Genomic DNA, 20,730 nt, shown 5'->3' on the forward strand with positions numbered 1-20,730 from the left:
GGGGCACAGGGCTGCAGGCCCCAAGCAAGCAGGCCAGCACAAGGGTTCACAGGCAGTGGCAGTCCCTCTCGGTGACCTAGCAGGTCACAGGTTAGCACAAGCAGTTCCAAGGCAGTTCCTGGTGAGTCTTTCTAGCAGCAGCATCCAGTGTCCAGTTAAGTAGTTCATTAGTGTCTAAAGATGTGGGGGGAACCCCCTGTACTTATACTCATTTTGCGCAGCCTCCACAAAAGGGGGAGAAAGGGTTCCAACCAATACTAAACAGTTCCAGGAGTGTCCCCTTTTTCCTCCAGCACTGGCTCCAGACATCTGTAGGGGGTAAACGAGCCCTTTATGTGAGGCCAGGGCACAGCCTTTACAAATGCAGGTGTGCCCCGGCTCTCCCTCTCCCAACCCAGGAAGACTATTCAATATGCAGATGCACTCTTGTGACACCTCCAACCCTCCCTGTGTACAGGCTGTCTGAAAGGGTATGCACAAAGCGTAGCTGTTACTCTGCCCTAGACGTGGATTGGAGGTAAGCTGCAAAATATGAAGTCATAAGCACAGAGAAATACCAACTTTCTAAAAGTGGCATTTCTATAATGGTAATAAAAAATCCACCTACACCAGTAAGTAGCATTACCATTACAACCATACCAAACATGCCTACGCTACCCCTCATAGATTAGACAATACCACCTAGGCATATGTTAGGGCATTTCCAATGCAATCCTATGAGAGAGGCAGCACTTACAGTAGTGAGGAACCAAATAGGCTGTTTGTCACTACCAGGACAGGCCACACAACCAGACACATGGCCTGCCTTCTACCCACACAGTACCCTGTCCATATGGCTATCTAGGATCTACCTTAGGGGTGACTTAGATGTAGTAAAAGGGGAGTTCCAGGCCTGTCAAGTAAATTTAGATGCCAGGTCCCTGTGGCAGTAAATTGCACATGCAGGCCCTGCGGTAGCAGGCCTGAGACAGGTTTGAAAGGCTACTTCTGTGGGTGGTACAAGCTGCGCTGCAGGCCCACAAGTAGCATTTAATTTACGGGCCCCGAGTATAGAGATACCACTATACAAAGGAATTATAGGTAAATTAAATGTGCTGATTAGGTGTAAGCCAATCATACCAAATTTAGAAGGGAGCGCACATGCATTTTAGCACTGATCAGCAGTGATAAAGTGCTCAGAGTCCTAGAGCCTACAAAAAGAGGACAGAAAAAATAGGAGGAAGGCAAAACGTTTGGGGATGACTCTTTAAAAAGATCCAGGCCCAACAGTTCCCATTTGGAAGTTACACCTTATTAGCTGCAGTAAGGTCATTCCAATATTATCCAATGTGAAAGGTAGGGCTTGCAGCAGTGAAAAACAGATGTAAGAGTTTTACACTACCAAGATATGTAAAATTAAAAAGTACATGTCCAACGTTTTAAATACACTGCACCCTGCCCTCTGGGCTTTCCAGGGCCTTTCCTAGGGGTGACTTAAATGAAATTTAAAAAAAACTTTGTGGGCCTGGCTAAGAACTATTTTGCCAGGGTGAAATGACAGTTTAAAACTGCACGCACAGGCTGCAATGCCAGGCCTGAGCCATTGCAGTGGCCTACTTAAGTGGGTGGCACTGTAAGTGCTGCAGGCCCACTAGTAGCATTTCATTTACAGGCCCTAGGTATATGTAGCATCACTTTACTAGGGACCTGTAAGTAAATTAAGTATGCCACTTGGGGATAAGCTAGTGTTGCCATGCTTTAAGGAGTGAGCACATAAACTTTAGCAGTGGTTAGCAGCAGTAAGGTGCACATAGTTCTAAGGCCAGCAAAAACGAGATCAGCAACAAAATGGAGGAAGGCAAAAAGTTTGGGGGAAGTCCACTCTAAGGCTGACAGGTCTAAAAAATATATATAAATATAAAATTAGCTGGGAAAAAACAAACATTACAGGGATGTTCTAGATACGGTCATGTTTTACACACACAAAAACATAGAAATTCAGCAGTTCTAGTTATACATATGTTAAGAAACTATAAATCGTGGCCTAAAATTACTCAATGGCACATGTTATAGTTTCTTCAGGTAAGTATAACTAAAAGTATAATGATAACTGCTAAATTTCTATGGTTTTGTGTGTGTAAAATGTGACCCTAACTATAACCTCCCTGTAATCTTTGTTTTTTCAGTGAATTTCTATGGCATTTTTTTTTTTTTATCGTAAAGTAATAGAATTACCATATGTTAATACAGCCACTGGAGCGCATGGCCAGTGGCTCTCCCAACTGTCAATGGTAGTCCTTGCATGAGGGCTACTGTTGACCCTGGAGTGAACCATTTCTGACGCAGGCAGTAGGCACACAAGTGGGGTAGTGTTTTGATCAGGACAAGTGGGGAAACACTGAGTGGTAGGAATTTTGTGGATCCTTGCACATTCCTGTAGTTTGCGTGACAGAAAAGCAAGGAAAAATAGTGTTTTTAATCAGTATTTCACCTTTGCAGGGTATTCTGGGTAAGAAAACTTTATAGAATCCACAATCGCCACACCTTTGTGGACTGCCCCAGGTGTCTAGTTTTCAGAAAGGTCTGGGTTTGGTAGGTTTCCTTATATGCCCGCCGAGTCCAGGACCAAAAGCGCATGTGAAAGTCTTACAAAACCAGGCTGCTTTGTGATAGGTAATTTTGATGTCTCCACAATAAGTTTTGGGCCCTTCCCTGTCGTGGCCACTTGGCCACCCACACAAGTGAGGCAACGTTTTTGTCTAGAGACTAAAGGGATCGCTAGGTGGTAGGAAATGTGTGGCTGCCTGCAGATTCCAGGACTTTCCCTCACGGAAATGCAAGGAAAATGTGTTTTTTAAGCAAAGGTTGTGATTTTCAGGGGATTCAGAGTGAAGGAAAACTGGTGAGAGCCATGCAAGTCCTGCACCCTTGGACTCTCCTGGTACTAGTATGTTAAAGTTAATCCACCACTCACACTGCTTGGTTTTAGCACCTCCAGAAATTATGGTTTCAAAGCATGAATACTTAAAAAAGTAACTGGATATTAAAACCAAGCCTTCTGAAGGTGAGCCATAAAGCCACTTCACGGCACCAACCCTTTTATGGTCCATTCACACGCCATTCATGTACAACACAAAACACTTTCATACCGAAGGCCATGGACCCAAACCATCATATCACTTACTGCCGCCAGACAAGGGCCCATCACATTCATACGCCACAGGACGGAATAAGTTTGACAACATTTTACCACCTGCCAAGTAACCGCCTCCTTGTTCCTGAACATTACCAAATGCATGCGTAAGAAACCTTTACTAATAGGTCCCATGACAGCCACATGAGGCTCAGGAAGATGTGTTTTTCATGCACCTTTATTGCACTCACTGTCTTAAATACAACTCCTTCCACTTTGTAGATGCATGTTGGGGGTTTCTGAGTATTCCTTGTGAGGCCTGTGCCTCGAACTGAGCGATCATATCTACCTTTGAAACTAAGGCAGACATGCTGGGGAGTTTTTGCAAAGTTCCTAAAGAGAACATCATAAACTATGAAGAAGGGTAGTGTTTGACACACAGGGTAGTCTGTGAGAACGTGGCGTATGTCTCCCAGCCACCGTTATGTGGATTGCTGCAACTATAATGCACTAATCATACAGCAAATTGAACATCTACTAAGTTCTGACGGAGGATGAACATGGCAAGCTGGTCAAACACTGACCCATACGTGCCATTGTCCTTCGGTGCCAGTGTGGCACAAGTGGGTTTGAATCCATAGGTGTAGATGATGTGCATCTGTACTACCTTTATTATCTGCCTTCTATCTGTGCAATATCCCTGGCAAAGCACACCTAAAGTCAGCTTTTCTTACCCGTTTATGTCTCTGTCCTCATCAGTGTCCTGACTAATCCTGTATACTTGACAAGTGAACGTATACTAATGTCTTCTGTCCCTAGCTACTTAAAGATCAAGAAAACATGTCTTTCATGCGCCGTCGGTGCACTTCCTGTGCTGAATCCAACTCCTTCCAGTTTGTGGATGCAAGTTGAGGGTGTCCAAGTATGCCTTGTGAGTCCTATTCCTAGAACTGAGCGAGCATATCTACCTTTGAAACTAAGGAAGACATGATGGTGAATAATACCTAAAGTCTCTAATGTAAAAAGCCAAACAAATATCTTTGTTGGACTCATCCACCAACACTTCTACTTTTGCTTTGAAAGTGAAGCTACAAATTGAGTTTGCACACTTTCAAACAAGTAGAAATGTTGGTGAATATGTCTCACTGGACTTTTGTTCGACTTATTACACTGGTTCTCGTTGGCAATATTGTTTAGCATATATAAGTTCCCTAACAAGCACTTCAAAATTCAGTCACTCCTTTAGCATTTTGCCATAACTAGTACTCCGTGACTACGTCGCATATGTTCTGTTCACTAGTATGTGCAGTGTGGGGACTATAATGCATGTTAATGGAACAGAACACCTACCACGGTCTGACAGCAGATCAAGGTGTTGAGCAGGCCATAAGGAAGTCCATGATTTCCTGAAGTAGATGAACTAAAATTCTGTGGCTGTTTACCTAACGAATCAGTGGCCCATGAGCATTCAGTATCCATGCACAGCCACAGAAAGGTTCACCCAACGGCAGCTTCACCTCAGTCGATTTCCCAGAACTTTGCTTTAGTATGATACAACGTAAAGCAAGAAGGGAAACAGAGGCCTGGCTGAGATGGGCGCTGGGAACGGTAATAGCAACTCTCCTGCAGCTTTCCATGCTTTGAGCACACTTTACAGCAACGACATGGAAAATCTTTTTTGAGTATTTTAGGAATGTGATCAGCAAAGTGTCACTCCTGCAGCATTGTCACATCCTCCAGAACATATGAACTGGAGGCTGCTGCTTTTGTAGCAGCAGTGATGCTCTCAGTCGCAGACAACTGGAAGTCAAGGAAAGACATGAGTCTTCCTGTGGTTGTCTGACAGTAAACAATATACCATTGTATGTTGCCATCTGGATCAGGTGGGTAAACAGTTTCTTGTTCCAAGTGTGAGTTTTACGACACACATTTTATGGTTGAAGAACCTGGCCGTTCATGTCTATTCCGCCCATGTACTTATTGTAATAAAGTATATAGGTCGGCTTGTAGACTTGGGCCATCTGACCCCAAACCGTGATGGGGGAAGTGCTCTCATCATGAATTATAGTGAGCACATATTCATCACGCCTATCTGAGAACTTAGCTGCAAGCAGTTTGTTGGAATGCAACGCAGTACTCTGGGATTTCTGGAGCTTCTTGCAACAGCAGCCGCCCTTTGTTCAGGACCAAGGACTCATCAACTGCTATATCCTTTCCAGGAGTATAGATCTCTGGAAACCTGGCAGACAGATGGTCCACGACAGGCCGGATTTTAAGCAACCTGTCATGATCTGGATGGTACCAGGGCAATGCACGAGAATTGTCACTGAAATGCAGCATGTGCTGCAATAGCAAAAAATCGATCTCAGCTCGTGTACGGTGCGAAGATGGGGGTTACCCAAACAGTGCAAAACGTCCAGTAGGACTGCAAGGTGGGTTTCTGCACTAACCTCATTTTAAGCTTAAGGCCCAAAAATATCTTTAAATCAGCCCGCGAAGTGGGAGTCCACTGGCGTGCCCTAGAACGGGGCCCTACAGTGCCTCCATGCTCCCTTAGAAATGTTTTGGCATGCAAATTTGTTTGCCGCACAATTTTCTGAAGGAAGTTAAATCCTAAAAGAGATGGGCGTAGTTGACTGGCAAAAAGTTGGCCGTTTTGACTTAACATCCCGCGACACCAGTAAGAGGTGGAATTTGGAGCTGAAATAAACTGGGGGGGCTGCCCAGAGAGCACTCTGGTGTGCTTGTTGCCGCAGGCATCTGGTCTCTGGGTTGGGCTAACCCGATGTTGTCCCGCTGCGCAGACTGTGCTTGTGAAGGGTCAGCAGACTGTCCTCTCATCTCAGAATCACTGAAAGAGGGGTCGTCAGATGGGACTCCACCAAATGAAAAATCACTCCCAGATTCTGCTCCATTGTCCTCTCCTTCAGATGCTGTCTCATTATCTGCTGTCTCAGACTCTGATCCTGCCTCAGAGCTGTCCTCCATAACCCAAGTTAGGGCTTCAGCTGCAGTCATCAAACAAGATGCCATCTCTGCTAAGGGCTAAACTGACCCTCTAAAACACTAGCCTACCACCCAGCAAAATTGCCCTTCATCTCTCCATAGCTCCCCTTCCACATACATTTCATTTGTTTTAAAGTGCAGGTAAAGGCTGGCTTTGCTAATCCACTCAGCTATTCACATAAAGTAAAAATCTGTTCTTTGCAGCAGGCATATAAACCTTCTACACTATGGCGTCAAAACTGCCACTGCACAAATGTTTTCTTTAGCAGGAACATAATCACAAGAGTTATCTTGACATTTCTATTGCTGCCCAAAAGCTATTTATATATACATATCAAGAGAGAGTTTCTCCCTTTCCACATGTATATGTAAAAAGATCACTTTTATATGTGTGTGTGGTTTCCCTGGGGGCTGATCGCAGCCCCCTACACAGACACATGTATATAAATATATATATAATATATATGTATGTGTGTATATATATATATATATATATATATATATATATATATATATATATATATGAGAGATTTCTCTCCCTCTATAGAGTCAGTTGCTCTCTCTTTCACTATATATAATCACTTGTAATATGTGTTATTTGTCTCACCAATTGATTATGTACCTATTGGTATCACTATTTATCAGGTGCAATAAATATCATTCCTAACACCAGGCCGCTCGTAATCAGGGCCTAGTACAACATACCAGGCAGTTGAGGACAGCTAACCTGCATGAGGCAAACAGCGGTAATCCTAGTCCTTCAGCAGGTCCCTTGATCCCCAACCAAGGGCCACTCTGCCTGCCATTCTGCCAGACATGATAATAACTCTGCAGTAGCTTCTCTGCCTTCTTAAACAGAATAGATACTCACACCAAGGTATGAAGAACAATACATATTATTAGCAGGACCAGAGAACGCATTACTGGTGCTCCCAGGAGGTTACATTGACTTAACCTGGACACAAGAATTTGGTTAAAGACCCTGAGTGTTGCTCTTTAGATATTGTATGAGATAGATCTGCATTTTCACACTATCCAGTCCAGACATGATGGTTCCAACAATGACCTTTGCTTCATGCTTTGCTGAATGCGTTGGAAAATGACAGGAGAAACAGGGCCAGATACACAAAACCACTTTTGGCCATGAACCCATCTATAGTTCCATAACAGCTCTATTTTCACCTGCCAGCTATATAGGAGAGGATACCTATCCGGTGGAATCGGTTTTACCCCCAATCTTGGTGAGGCTGTAGGGAAGGAGTTTCTTCAAAGAGAAAATTATTTTCCTGATTGAAGGAAAGGAGCACGTCTGTATATTGTGCTACATTTCAGCAGTGTACAATTTACAATTCCATTTATGAATCAGGCGCTAATAATTTTCTCAACTGGCTGCTGAACTCCATAAGGGATGGGACCAGCACACTTCCCGGAGCACAATACATTGGTCACTAGATTGTGGAGCATGTGAGACCAGGCTGAGGTGGCCATCTTTGCCTCTGTCTTACCTGGCAACACATGGATGCTGTACACTGCAGTGTCACTTCTATACAATGCTCAGAATTTTCAGTTTTCGCGCAGATATTGGATGTGAATGTGAGCCTCGCACTGACAGATAAGCAGTGGACCGCCTGCATTGGTTCCACTAACATCTGTTTCAACAAACAATACAGAAATAACTGATCGATTTGACACAACTTCAACATAGATGGATGGCGTCATTTATTCTGAACCATTGCGGAAACCCCCACTGGTTCTCCACCTATAGACACGGCTCCAGCTTTTGCACAGACTTCTTCTGGATACTTTGCCGACGTCAACGACAGCTTTTCGGACTCATTCACCTCTTCTACATCTAAACTGTCAAAAACACGTAAGCTGATATACTGGCTTAAAACAAATTACTTTATTCTCCCGTGGAACTATCTGTGGCTTTCCTTCACCATACTAGCTTTCCTCCTTTGGATCGGTTTTGTCATAACATTCTTTCGCTTAATACATGGTCATTTTCTTCCTGAAAGATCAACAGTTGAACTAGTGGATGAGGTCCTAAAACCCCATTTTCTTTCTCACAAGGTCAGCAGAGACTTGTCTTTTGCGAACATTTCCGCTATACCAATTCTTGATGGGATTGTTTGGGATAAAGTAAAATTTTGATATATATGGCCCCACAGAGGTCATCACAGTACCATATGTGTTTAAACTTTCAATGAACGATGTAATAATACCCGGAGTTGTTTCTGATGACTGGGATGTGAAAACAGTTGATTCTATGATGACTGAATTGCATTATTATATTGTATTTGAAAGTGAAGATGTTTAGCAATCTAAAGAGAATTATGGTGATATGCTTTGCTATAATTATTATGGGCAGCATTTCATTCACAGAGCAAGTACCCCAAATACTGTTTTTAATTACACACACTGGGAACATTGTTCGACTCCACCATGGTGGAGTTCTAAAACATATTCTGAAATGCTTGCACATTTCTCTGGGCACAATGTTAAAAATGCTGAGTCATATTATTTTAAATTGCCATCAATGGAAAATGTTCATATATTATTGACAGATACAAAATGTATTTATTCGGATTATTTTGTTTCCCGGTTGGCTGTAGAAGGCTATGAATATTGGCTGAAGTTGATTGACTTGAAAAGTGTGTGGGGAACACGAAATTGGCAAATAAAGGGGAAGGAAGCTTTGTTTAGAGCATGCCTGATACCTGTTTAAATTATATTTTTAAATGAAACTGTACAACAAACAAGTTGTTTAGGCTTAGCAAAGATTAAGGAATTGAATGCGCCCAGTATTCCTGTACCCTTCAAAATGTCATAAATGGCAAAAATATATAAATGCAACTGAAGATCAACTCGATGAATGGGTCCAGAATGGCACGTTTAATGCTTCACTGTCACGTCCTGGCAGATGGTTATTGTGGCCAATAGATACCAATGGGTGTCTGAAAACGCAGTAGCCGAATGGTGCAGCACCTTTGCTTGAATACAGAGAAAGCATCTTCAGGAGGTTCTCTTCTTGGATACGAGTATGTTGTATGAAAGTTGCAGCACAACCCGGATAAAAAGAAATGCACTCTGTGCCACACTTTCACCAAAAAGAACATGGAAGCTGAGAGAGGTGCCAAAGTTGAAGATATGAAGTCACCACTGGTTCTCGTCTACAAGTCCATGCTTCATCCTTTCAGGTCAAAGTGAACTCCTTGTTCCTAAATACTATTTTGTTGTAAAGGTGAGATTTCAGATAGACAAGCAAATTAGTCAGTATGTCATAGTGTACATGAACCATGTACTCTAAATATGTGCAATGTGCATAAGCAGTGATAGCTATATAAAGCCAAGCATGTAAAGTTCAAGAAATATATGTGATATGTAAAACAGGAAAACACAGGTAAATGTTATTCTATGGCACTCTGTAAGACTGCCAGTGAGTTTGATGATTTGGCATAAGCAGTAGCAGTGCGTTTTCTATTAAGCCTAATTATTAGCAGGTATTCACTCCCCACCACTTGGCACTTGAAACACATGAGTGAGTAATTTTGAAGATTGTGAAACATACAAAGTCATCCAATTTTCATACAGTTAATATCAGAGACCCCAGCTGTTAGCTTATGGAAGGGAGGAGGTTTTTGCTGGCCACATCTAACCCTGGCTTTCCCACCTTATTACATACTGTCATTCTAAGCCTCTTCCCTGTTCCTTTCCTTCTCAAAAACAGACCAACCTCTCCCATTGCTAGTGACTGTGTATAACAAAACAAAAAAAAGCCTTTTGTATCCTAGGATAATTTGCAGAGTGGTGAAGGTATCTTGAACTTACACTCACCCTAATTTCCCCTGCCTGCTCCTGTTTGTGGCACATTGACCAATGCATGTAGCAGGGAAAGCTCTCATCTTGGAGACCTCTGCTTTGAACTGTACTGTCCCTGTCATGCAAAGCCTAATATTCAAATACTAGCGTAAGACAGCCCGCTTGTTAACAAAAAGTAAATGGTTTCCACCTTTGTTTACTGTCTTTACCAGTTCAAGTATACTATTGGTCACACCACCATTTGATAACTTTCCAACATAAAACTCCACAAATCAACACACCACACAACTACTTACATACATGCATCTATCGACCTTGGAGCAAACTCAATTTTGATGAGTTAAAAACACAACTAACAGCCAACACAGATCTAGATGCAGGTAATTCTGTTCCAAAGCTTTGAGTGGCTACAGGATTCTTTTGATATCCTAATACCACTCAGAAAAACTAAACAGGACAAAAGAAAACCAACACCTTGGAGAAACATAGAACTTAAAAGGATAAAACAGCAAATTAGAAAGTTGCAGTGGACCTGACTCAAAACAAACAACAGTCAAGACAAACTGCAGCTACACAAACTTAGAAGAATATGCAAATCACCAATCAAAAAAGCTAAAAGAAATGGTACTACGCAGACGGAATTCAAAATGCTATATCTGCAACCAAAGAATTTTATGAAATTCTGAATGAATTTCGAAAACCTAAATGCATTGGAGGAAGTCATCCCACTACTCACGATTTCACAAACTAACTGGCGACTCATTACACAACCAAGGCAGAAACATTGGACTCCTATTTAAAACAAAAGAAAACATTCAGCACCAAAACCTTTCCTAAAATACCCTCTAAGAAGAAACCAACCCAGCCTCTACAGCCCTTCCAACAAATTACACAAGGTGAATTTATGGATTTTGTCAAAGCAAGCAGACCTTCCGGTTGACCTTCTGATCCTTGGCCTCCCCACATCTTCAAGAACAATCTTTTATCTACTTCTGCTGCCACACCTTTAAGAATCATCATCAACAACTCTTTAACTACAGGAACTTTTCCTGTAGACCTGAAAAAAGAATTCATACGACCGCTACTAAAGAAAACAAACCTAGACCTGCAGGACCCCTACAACTACAGACCAATCACAAATGGACCTTTCCTGGGCAAACTAATAGAAAGAGCAGCATTCGCCCAGATGTCACAATTCATTGAAGACAATTCCATACTTTCAGACTACCAAACTGGATTCATTCTGCCCCGGAAGAGGCACTAAATCGGCACTCATAGCAATCTGGGATGATCTTAAAAACACAGTTGACCGCAATGGAGTTGCTGAACTACTTCTCTTGGACCTCTCTGCTGCCTTTGATATGGTTGACCATTACACCCTAATTCAAAGACACCACAAAGCCGGCATTGAAGGGACTGCTCTTGCCTGGATTATATCCTACCTTCAAAAAAGAACTAATATAATCTATTCTCCCCATTCTCGTCCAAACCCTACCTCACAAAAGCAGGGGTCCCCCAAGGATCAATCATCTCACCCTTGCTTTTCAACATCTACATGATATCATTACCAGAACTGATCAATGATTTTCAACTCACATGCTACAACTATGCAGATAACTCACCAATACTACTTAAAGTAGAATGCCACAAAAACATTGAAAACTCACAAATCTTCAGTTGCCCCAGAGCCGTTGATCAGTGGGTGACTTGGAGCCGTCTCAAACTAAATGCCTCCAAAACAGAAACACTCATATGTGGTGACTGGAAAAAATATGACCCACTGGGCGCCTGGCCTGACGATCTCTGACCACCTCCTCAATTATCCGAGGAAGTTAAAAACCTTGGAATTACAATGGACTCCAAGTTAACAATGAATGCCCAAGTGGACAAATTAGCATGAACAAGCTTCATCACCTTGAAGACTCTACAACACATCTTCCCCCACCTCGGATTTCCACACAAGGTGCAGGTTACTATCTCGCCTGTACTATCCAAACTGGATGATGCCAATGGCCTCTGCCATGGATCATCTCTATCTAATATGAAAAACTACAACGTATTCAGAACTCCGCTGCCAGGCTACTATTACATGTAAAGCCACAAGCCCACATCTCACCTGCCTTGAGAGCACTACACTGGTTACCTGTTGCCAGAAGATGCACCTTCTAGCTGCTTTGTATCACCCTCAAAGCTACACATGGAACACGTGTTATCAGAAACAAAATAACCAAATGCATTCAACAAAGAAACCTCCGCTCAAGATTGGCACCCCGCCTTAGAACACCACCATACAAGAAGAAGACTATAGGTGGTACATCCTTCTCCGTTCAAGCAGCCAAACTATGGAATTCATTACCCCCAAATATAAGATCCACAGATAACTACCTTGTCTTTAGAAGACTATTCAAGAGTTGGCTCTTTCCTTCATAACCACCATATTCAAACAGCTATGGATTGCATATGCCTGTGTTGATAAATATTTTTTATCTGATTATGTGTATATTCTAGATATATATAGTTCTTTAGGACATATGATTGCTACTATGTCAAAACAATAAATCACACACATACTCTTTAAACCTGTTTAATGTATATGTACTCATGGTTTAAATATGTATATGTATGCATGTATATATATATGTGTGTGTGTGTGTGTGTATATATATATATATGTGTATCTTATTCTATGCTGAACATGTTCATAAATCATTGCATAGCTCCTAGATAAGTTGTTATATTAGATACTTATGAATCCCTGCTCTCATTTTATATCACACTGATCAAATGTTTTATTATCATAAGCCATTACCCCCTCCCCCCCCAGGGGTAAACCAGCATATCATTTTTTTCAAATAATGCCCCCGGGGCGGGCATTTCCAAGAGGGTCGAACCCCCCAGATGTAATCCCTGGTGCAAGTGGGGTTTCCTAGCTGTGGATTGCAGCACGGCTGCAATCCATGACCAAGATAACCCTTCAGGAAGGCCTTGTTCAAAAGGGGGGAGTCTATCTCCTGTTTCCTGCTCTGATGGGGAAAACAACCGACACTTCAGCATGCCTCGCTGTGCGCTGACTTCACAAATGGGCTGGCGGGGGAGTGCGGGGGAGACACAGAACCTCTTCTGTGTCTCCCCAGGTGTTTTTAAATCCCCTCCATTGGCTGACACACACATGGATAGGGTTAACATTCATGAGTGGCTCAATTATGAGAGAGAATTGCAATAGAAAAAATAGCAAATTAACAACTAGAATACGGACAGGAATCCATTGCTCAATTACATTCCCTACAAGATGACTACTGTGGATAGAAAAAATAGGTGAAGACTGGCTGCTGAATGTACATTCTGTGACAAGTCTGATGTTAACATTGAGAATGATCAAGGGCTAACTAAAAGAACATTTACTCAAATAATGAAGGAATTGGAAAAAGTGAGGAGAGCGGAATCAAAACAGTGGTGGAAAATGACATCACTCTCGAAATACATGGAGTGTGGCAGAATCCCAAGGGGCTTAAGTATTATGCTGTTACCTACTTATGAAGATAACGGATGCAGTCTTGATAAAGGAACTGTGTTCCAAGAGTTGATGGGCACACTTTTACAGTATGCTAAACGTAAGACAGAAGTACAAACTGCGCAAACTAGAAACCTTGATGGAAAACAACAATGATAATAAGGAGGTTTACGAATTACTGACAAAAAAAAAAAAGCATTACTAAATAATGATGAGGAAATAATGGAGAGGAAAGCCATGAAGTTTACCACAGACGGTTTGGATTTGCAATATGGGAGGATTTACACCTTCACAAAGATATTTGAGAGCATGAGAATGAAAGTGAAAATGGAAAAAACAATAGCAGCTGTACAGAGTGAACTAGAAACTAGTTTGGAAGCAGGAAATAGTGCTGATGAAGAACCCTCTGCACCTCTTACGCATGACAATGCAGCACAGTCGAAGAGGCAAACAAGTAGACCTTGACAAAGACAATGTAAAACAAGGAGGGGCTAAAGGAAGAGGGGGAACAAAATGAGAAGATAGAAACCATGGAGGGAAATGAGATCATTACACAAGAAAGATCTCTGGCAATTAACATCTCATCAACAAAGTCCACTGCCAAACAAGAGTATGTAATAAACATTGGATTGTCATTTTGCCCCTTCTGCATTCCCAACTTTGTGGATTTTTGCTTTGATATATATCAATTTACTAGGAAGTTAAACTTGCACAAAGTTTTGAGATGAAACCAATAAAGATAATCATTAAATGAAAGAATCGAAGACCAAATACTGTCCACAATTGTCTGCAGGAAATAAAATTGACCTCTTTCATAAGATGGTGGTGGAGGATATTAATGATCTACGGAGAAAAAAGAAGTAGAGGAACAGAGAGAATTTAACTTATAAAGATTGGAGTGACATAAGTGACCTAAAAATAACAATTCATCAAAACGTCTGACACGGGGCAACATCATCATAATGGATTAAACGATGTACCTGTCTGAGGCGCACTGACATCTGGGTAATACAACACACTATCGGCATTTGAAGGAAACCCCATGAAGCAAATGGGGAACAAATATGTTGGATAAGTGGTTATATAGGGAACTTCTAGAATTGGAAGAATATCATTATCGCCATACCTCCTTGGCCACCATCTACTTTCTCCCTAAAATGCTCAAAATACTCAGAAACCTCCTGGTAGGCCAATCATAATTTCCATTGGATCTCTCTTGGAGAATACTTTGTGGTTTATTGAGTTGTTTCTTGCACCGTTTACTATCATATTTTAATGATTCCACTGACTACCTCAAAAAATGGATGGCATACCAGTGAAATCAAGTCACATCATGGTAACACTGGATGTTGTGTCGTTATACACTTCAATAAATCATGAGAATTAGATAGCTGCAAGTCCATTACTTTTTGACAATAGATTGATTGAGCACCTTGAACACACCCACATGATATTGGAAATTCCACAATATTATCTCACCCACAGTGTCTTCCTATTGGATAGTAAAATATATCTACAATAGCAGGGGACAGCCATGAGGACCTCCTTCAACCCCCCACCTATGCAAATATATTCAGGTAGGTGTTGGTGGGAGAAGGAGGTTGCGTAGTCGTTGGAGAATGAATCATATATGATGGGTGTCATACTTTGGACCCTGTCCATTGATGACCTCTTTTTTCTATAGGATGGTGAGGAAACAAAATTGAAAGAATTATTTTTTAATTGAACAAGAGCAACTTCAAAATATCCAATTCACTAAGGCATATAGTAAGGAACATAGTTGAGTTTTGGATATCGAGTTGAACGTCAACAGAAATAGCTTGAAAACAATGATTCACAGAAAAGCAACAGCTGCAAATTCTACATTGCATGCCAGTAGTAGACATCCAAAAGCATTGAAGTGAATTCAAAGTGCTAAAATTGATAGTAAGATTCACTCACCATGGCTATCCCCAAAGTGTACTTGATGATGCTTTGGAAAGGGAAAGGGAATTTGTGTTATATGGGCAGGGCCATGAGATAATGAAAACGGAAACTACACCTGCCAATAAGTAGAATGTTTGTAGAAATTCTTTGGAGCATAGTCAAGCTCAATCTGACATTAGTAGGACCTTGAAGAAGAACTGGCACAGGAGCATGATCAGCATCTAAATAGTGTTGTCTGGTTAGCGGGCTGGAAAGAGTGTGCAATGAGCTGCGCTACTTATAATAATTTGAAGGTGGTGGATAAATTGTAAATGAAATATATAACTACATTTTTAGATATTTTTTAAAGTTTGTGTAGTTTAAACTTAGTTTTTATAGGGAAAATAAGTTTCATAACTGTAACTAAGTTTTAATCTTTGTTTTTTTAATTGAATTTCATGTTTTTCTTTTAATTTGTAATAAAAGTGTGTTTGGAATGGTAGAATCCAGTGTCACAAGTGGAGAGTTGTTGCATTGAGTGTTGTACAGTACTGTGGAGGAGAGTTTTGTAAAGTCTATTATCGTAGACTGGAGTATTGTAGTTTTGAATCAAGAAGAGTGTAGTAGTGTATCCTACAGTGTAGTAAAGTGGTATATAGTATTCAGGCATGGTGTTTCATATACTGGAGTCAAGAATCGTAGACTGGAACAGTGAGTTGTACAGTGGAATGACGAATCGAACAGTAGAGTAGGGTGTTGTAGACTGTCATAGAGTGCATTAGAGTGTTTTCGAGTGCAGTAGGATGAGTTAGAGTGTCATAGAGTGGAGTGTTGTCAAGTGCAGTGGAGTGCCGTGTCATATAGTCGAGTGACGTATCGCAGAGAGAAGTTGGGTGGCGTGCTGTTGAGTGTCATACACTATAGTACAGTGCTGTATAGTCGATGGGCATAGAGTGGAGTAGGGTGTCATAGAATGGAGTAGATTGTAGTACACTGTTCCAGAGTGGAATCGTATAAAGTGGAATAGAGTGTCAGACAGAGGAGCGGCATAGAACGGAATATAGTGCAGTAGCGTAGAGTGGGATGAAGTGTAGTAGAGTGGAGTATAGTGGAGTGAAGTACTCTGGAGGGGGTAATTTAGAGTGGAGTAAAGTGTCATAGAGTGCAGTGGTATGTTGTCAACTAATGACATGGTGTGCAGTGGAGTGGCTTAGCATACAGTTGAGTAAATTGTCATAAATTGGAGTACTCTGTTGTACAGTAGACTGTTGTGGAGTTTTGTACTGTATTGGAAAGTTATGTAGACTATACTAGAGAAGAGTGGCATACAGTCTAGTTGATTTTTGTGCCGTTGTGTACAGTACAGTGTTGTAGAACGTGGTACAGTAGATTGGCATACAGTGTTATAGAGCACAAAGGCACAGAGTGGCTTAGACTGGAGTCGCGTACAGTGGAGCAGAGTGGAAACTGTCAGTCGAATGGAGTAAAATGAGGTTCAGAGGCATATGAAGAGTTGTGTGCAGTGTTGTATAGTGGACTAGAATATCATAGAGTAGAGTGGAACGGAGTATTGTTCAGTGGCATTCAGTATAGTGCACTGTTGTACAGTGGAGTAAAGAGGTATAAACAGGAGGACCTGCATAGTGTACAGTAGTGGGTGAAACAGTAGAGCTGCGTAGAGTGGATTGTTTTATAGTAGCATAGTGTGAGGTAAGGTCTCATATGGTGGAGTACAGTCAAGTGGAGTGGTGTAACATAATGTGGAGTAAAGTACAATAGAATGTATGGGTGTGTTATAGAGTGGCAAAGAGTGGAGTGTACTGGCGTAGCATAGGTCATGAAATGTTAAAAATTGGAGTGAGTTCTCGTACAGTAGAGTGGAGTGCTGTGTCCTATAGAAAAGTGTTGTATAGTAGGATAGTGTTATACATTGGAATATACGGACAGAGAGTAAGAATATAGAGTTGGACATTGGAGTTTTTAGGATAGAGTGAAGTAGAATGTCATAGAGTGCAATGAAGTGTGATAGATTTTTATAGAGCGGAATTCGATAGAATAGAAGAGAGTGTCATACAATGGAGCAGCGTAGAGTGGATTACCGTAAAGTGAATATCATAGAGTGGAATACTGTACAGCAAATTATAAAAGAGTGGAATAACATTCAGTGGAGTGGTGTACAGTGAAGTGGCATAGAGTGGAGTAGGTTACAGTGAATTATCGTAGAGTTGGGTGACACACATTGAAGTGGTGTAGCGTTGAGTCTAGGAAACTATCATAAATTGGAGGGGCAGCTCTTACAGTAGAGTGGAGTGCTGTGTTGTACAGTGTTAGAAACTGTTGTAGAGTGTAGTACAATAGTGTGTACAGGCATACAATCGACTGCAAATTTGTACAGTGGTGTGTTCAGGGATAGAGTGGAGTAGAGTCTAGTAGAGCAGCACAGAGTGTATTATAGTTTTATAGAGTGGAGTTATATAAAGTAGAGGAGAGTACACTGGAGTGGCGTAGTGTGGAGTAGCATAAAGTAGAATAGCTTAGCCTGAAGTAGTGTGGACTGGAGTGTCATACAGTGGAGTGGCGCAGAGTGAAGTTACATATATTGTAGTAGCGTACAGGGAAGTGGTTTTGAGTGAAGTGGTGTATTTTGAGGTTGGGTAGTGTATAATAGCATACAGTGAAGGGGGATAGAGTGGAACCCCCATGATTAAAGCTGTGTACAGTGTAATAAAGTAGAATTAAGTGGCATACAGTGGAATATCGTAGAGTGGAGTACAGAGGAGTGGCTTGGAGTAGGATAGCATGGGGTAGAATAGTGTTGTGGGAGTGGCATACAGTAGACTGGCATCGTATACAGCGGCATGGGGTAGAATGAAGCAACATATAGTGGAGTGGCTTAGAATGGAATAGCTGAGTGGGTTGGTGTACAGTAGAGTGGCATAGACTTGAATAGCATATACTGGAGTAGCATACAGTGCAGAGGCATACAGTGAAGTAGTGTAGACTGGAGTGGCAAGCATACAGTGGAATATTATACAGTGGAGTGGCATGAGGTGGAATCGGGTAGAGTGGAATAGACTAGTGTAGAATGAAGTGGCATAAAGTGAAGTAGCATATAGTGGTAAGACATACAGTAGAATAACAGAGTGGAGTGGTGTACAGTAGAGTGTTATAGACTGGAATAGCATACAGTGGAGTAGTGTACAGTGCAGTCGCGTTAAGTGAAGTGGTGTAGACTGAAGTGGCGTACACTAGAATGAAGTTGAGTGTATTAACATACAGTGGAGTGACTTCCAATACATTAGAGTACAGTGAAGTAGAGTGGCATACAATGGAGTGGTATAGAGTGGAGTGTCATACAGTTGAGTGGCATACAGTGGGATTGGATAGAGTTGCATAGCATATATTGGAATACCGTATAGCGAAGTGGCATACATTGGAGTTGTGTACACTGAAGAGGTCCAAAGTGGAGTTGCATTCAGTGTAATAGTGTAGAGTGGATTGGCATAGAGTGGAGTTGTGTGCAGTGTAATAGCGTTGAGTGGAGTGGCATAGAGCGTAGTGTTGTACAGTGGAGTGGCTTAGAGTGTAATTGTGTATAGTGAAGTAGCGTACAGTGGAGTGGCATATAATGGAGTAGTGTAGACTTAAGTGACGTACAGTGGCGTGGGGTAGAGTGTAATAGCATATGGTGGAGTGGTGTACATGGGAGTGGGGTCCAATCGAATAGCATGGAATAAAGTGACATATAGTAAAGTGCCATACACTAGAGTGGCGTACACTGGTGTGTTGTACGGTGGTGTTGCATACATTGGAATAGAGTGGAGTGGCGTACAGTAGAATGGTATAGCGTGTAATAACATCCAGTGCAGTGGTATTCAGTGGAGTGGCGTACAGTGGCATTGCATACAGTGTAATAGCATAGAGTGGAGTCTCATGCAGTGGAGAGGCGTAGAGTGGAATAGTTGTGGCTACATTGGTGTGGCATACAGATGTATGTCAAATTTAGCAGCCGTGTAGATTGTGGTGTGCAGAGTAACGCAAAACAGTGAATTGCACTGCCTTGTGTTTCTCCAGATTTACCAATCAACACAGGACCACAATTGGTGCCCTGCGTTCCTTTGTAAATCTGACTTATGTATTGCATTGCCCATGTGACACCATGAGTGACGCAAGGCTACCACAATCCAATAATACAGGTAGGCCTTATTTATATTTTGGGCCATGGTATACAGTGATAACAATATACAGTGGTACATAGAGATGACAAGCCAGTATATAGAATGAAAAGACAGCCATATTGTTTTTACTACACTTTGGCTGTGTTCAGTGTTAAGGCCTTCGATATAGGTAAGTAGTAGGTCCCTACCTATTGCCATTTATTTCTGTGGTAATGGGTAGGGAAAGTTGTTATTTATATATTGTATGTATATTATATTGTATGTATATATATTGTATATGTATATTATATATTTTTAAATAAGTTTATGGCCATGTATCGCAGTAGTTTCACAAAATGTTGTGAAATTCCGCAAAAGTCTTTCAGTGGCAGATATCACTAAGTTTAAATGTCTTATAACCTAAAAATGCTTACCCTACTTGACTACAGTACCCATAAAGCATCATCTCTGCACCATGGTGTATAATCCTGCCTAATTTCAATTTTCAAGTAAATAAATACATTTTCAAGCTAGGTCAAATACAATAGTCTGTGGAAAATACATTGGTGAAAAATGTACTTTGGGACACCCTTTTATCTTTGCATTCCCTTAGGGATTCACCACAAAAATTTACATTATCTCAAAATGTAGAAACTTCAACAGGTCTGGAAGGTTTTGTGGGGATTCGTCAAATGGGTGAAAGTTATTAGGGAGCTAATATCCAAGGAATTCCTATCTTTAGATCTAATAACTATAACTACAGAGTGGCATTCAGTTTTAATGTAGTTTATTTCTTTTGATGTATTCTATTTGCTATGTATTTTCTTTTTGGATTACATAATTATGATACCATAAATGTGTATTTTACATGTTCCCATAATAATTCAGAAACTTTAAATATGCAGTCTATTTTTTTTTGCTTCTTTGCTACTGTTAATAGGATTGTGCTACATATTAAGCCAAAAGTGAATGTAAGCCAGTCGTTATTATTATGAAAATTAAGAATATTTTTTTTACCTAATAGCCAATTATCATGTCCTCCATATATTAGTTTGTGTAGCTCATTGCAACGTCACTTTTCCATTTTGTTGCACAGGAATACATAAGGGAGATGCTTTTTGTTTGGGTTGTTGGGCGCAGTTTAATCTTGTGAGCCAGAGAGCATACAAAGGAAACTTATACAGAGGAAGATAGATTTAATTTGTTATGTATTTTCA

The 20,730-nt window shown here is 41.1% G+C and overlaps 1 protein-coding gene across 2 annotated transcripts in view; it reads left to right on the forward strand.

Moving 5' to 3' along the window:
- The window catches only part of SLC25A26 (solute carrier family 25 member 26), an 875,825-nt gene that overhangs the window by 792,696 nt on the left and 62,399 nt on the right, over nucleotides 1–20,730 (forward strand). The window lies entirely within an intron of this gene.

The sequence above is a fragment of the Pleurodeles waltl genome, chromosome 9 (assembly GCF_031143425.1).
Source record: "Pleurodeles waltl isolate 20211129_DDA chromosome 9, aPleWal1.hap1.20221129, whole genome shotgun sequence".
Taxonomy (NCBI): domain Eukaryota; kingdom Metazoa; phylum Chordata; class Amphibia; order Caudata; family Salamandridae; genus Pleurodeles; species Pleurodeles waltl.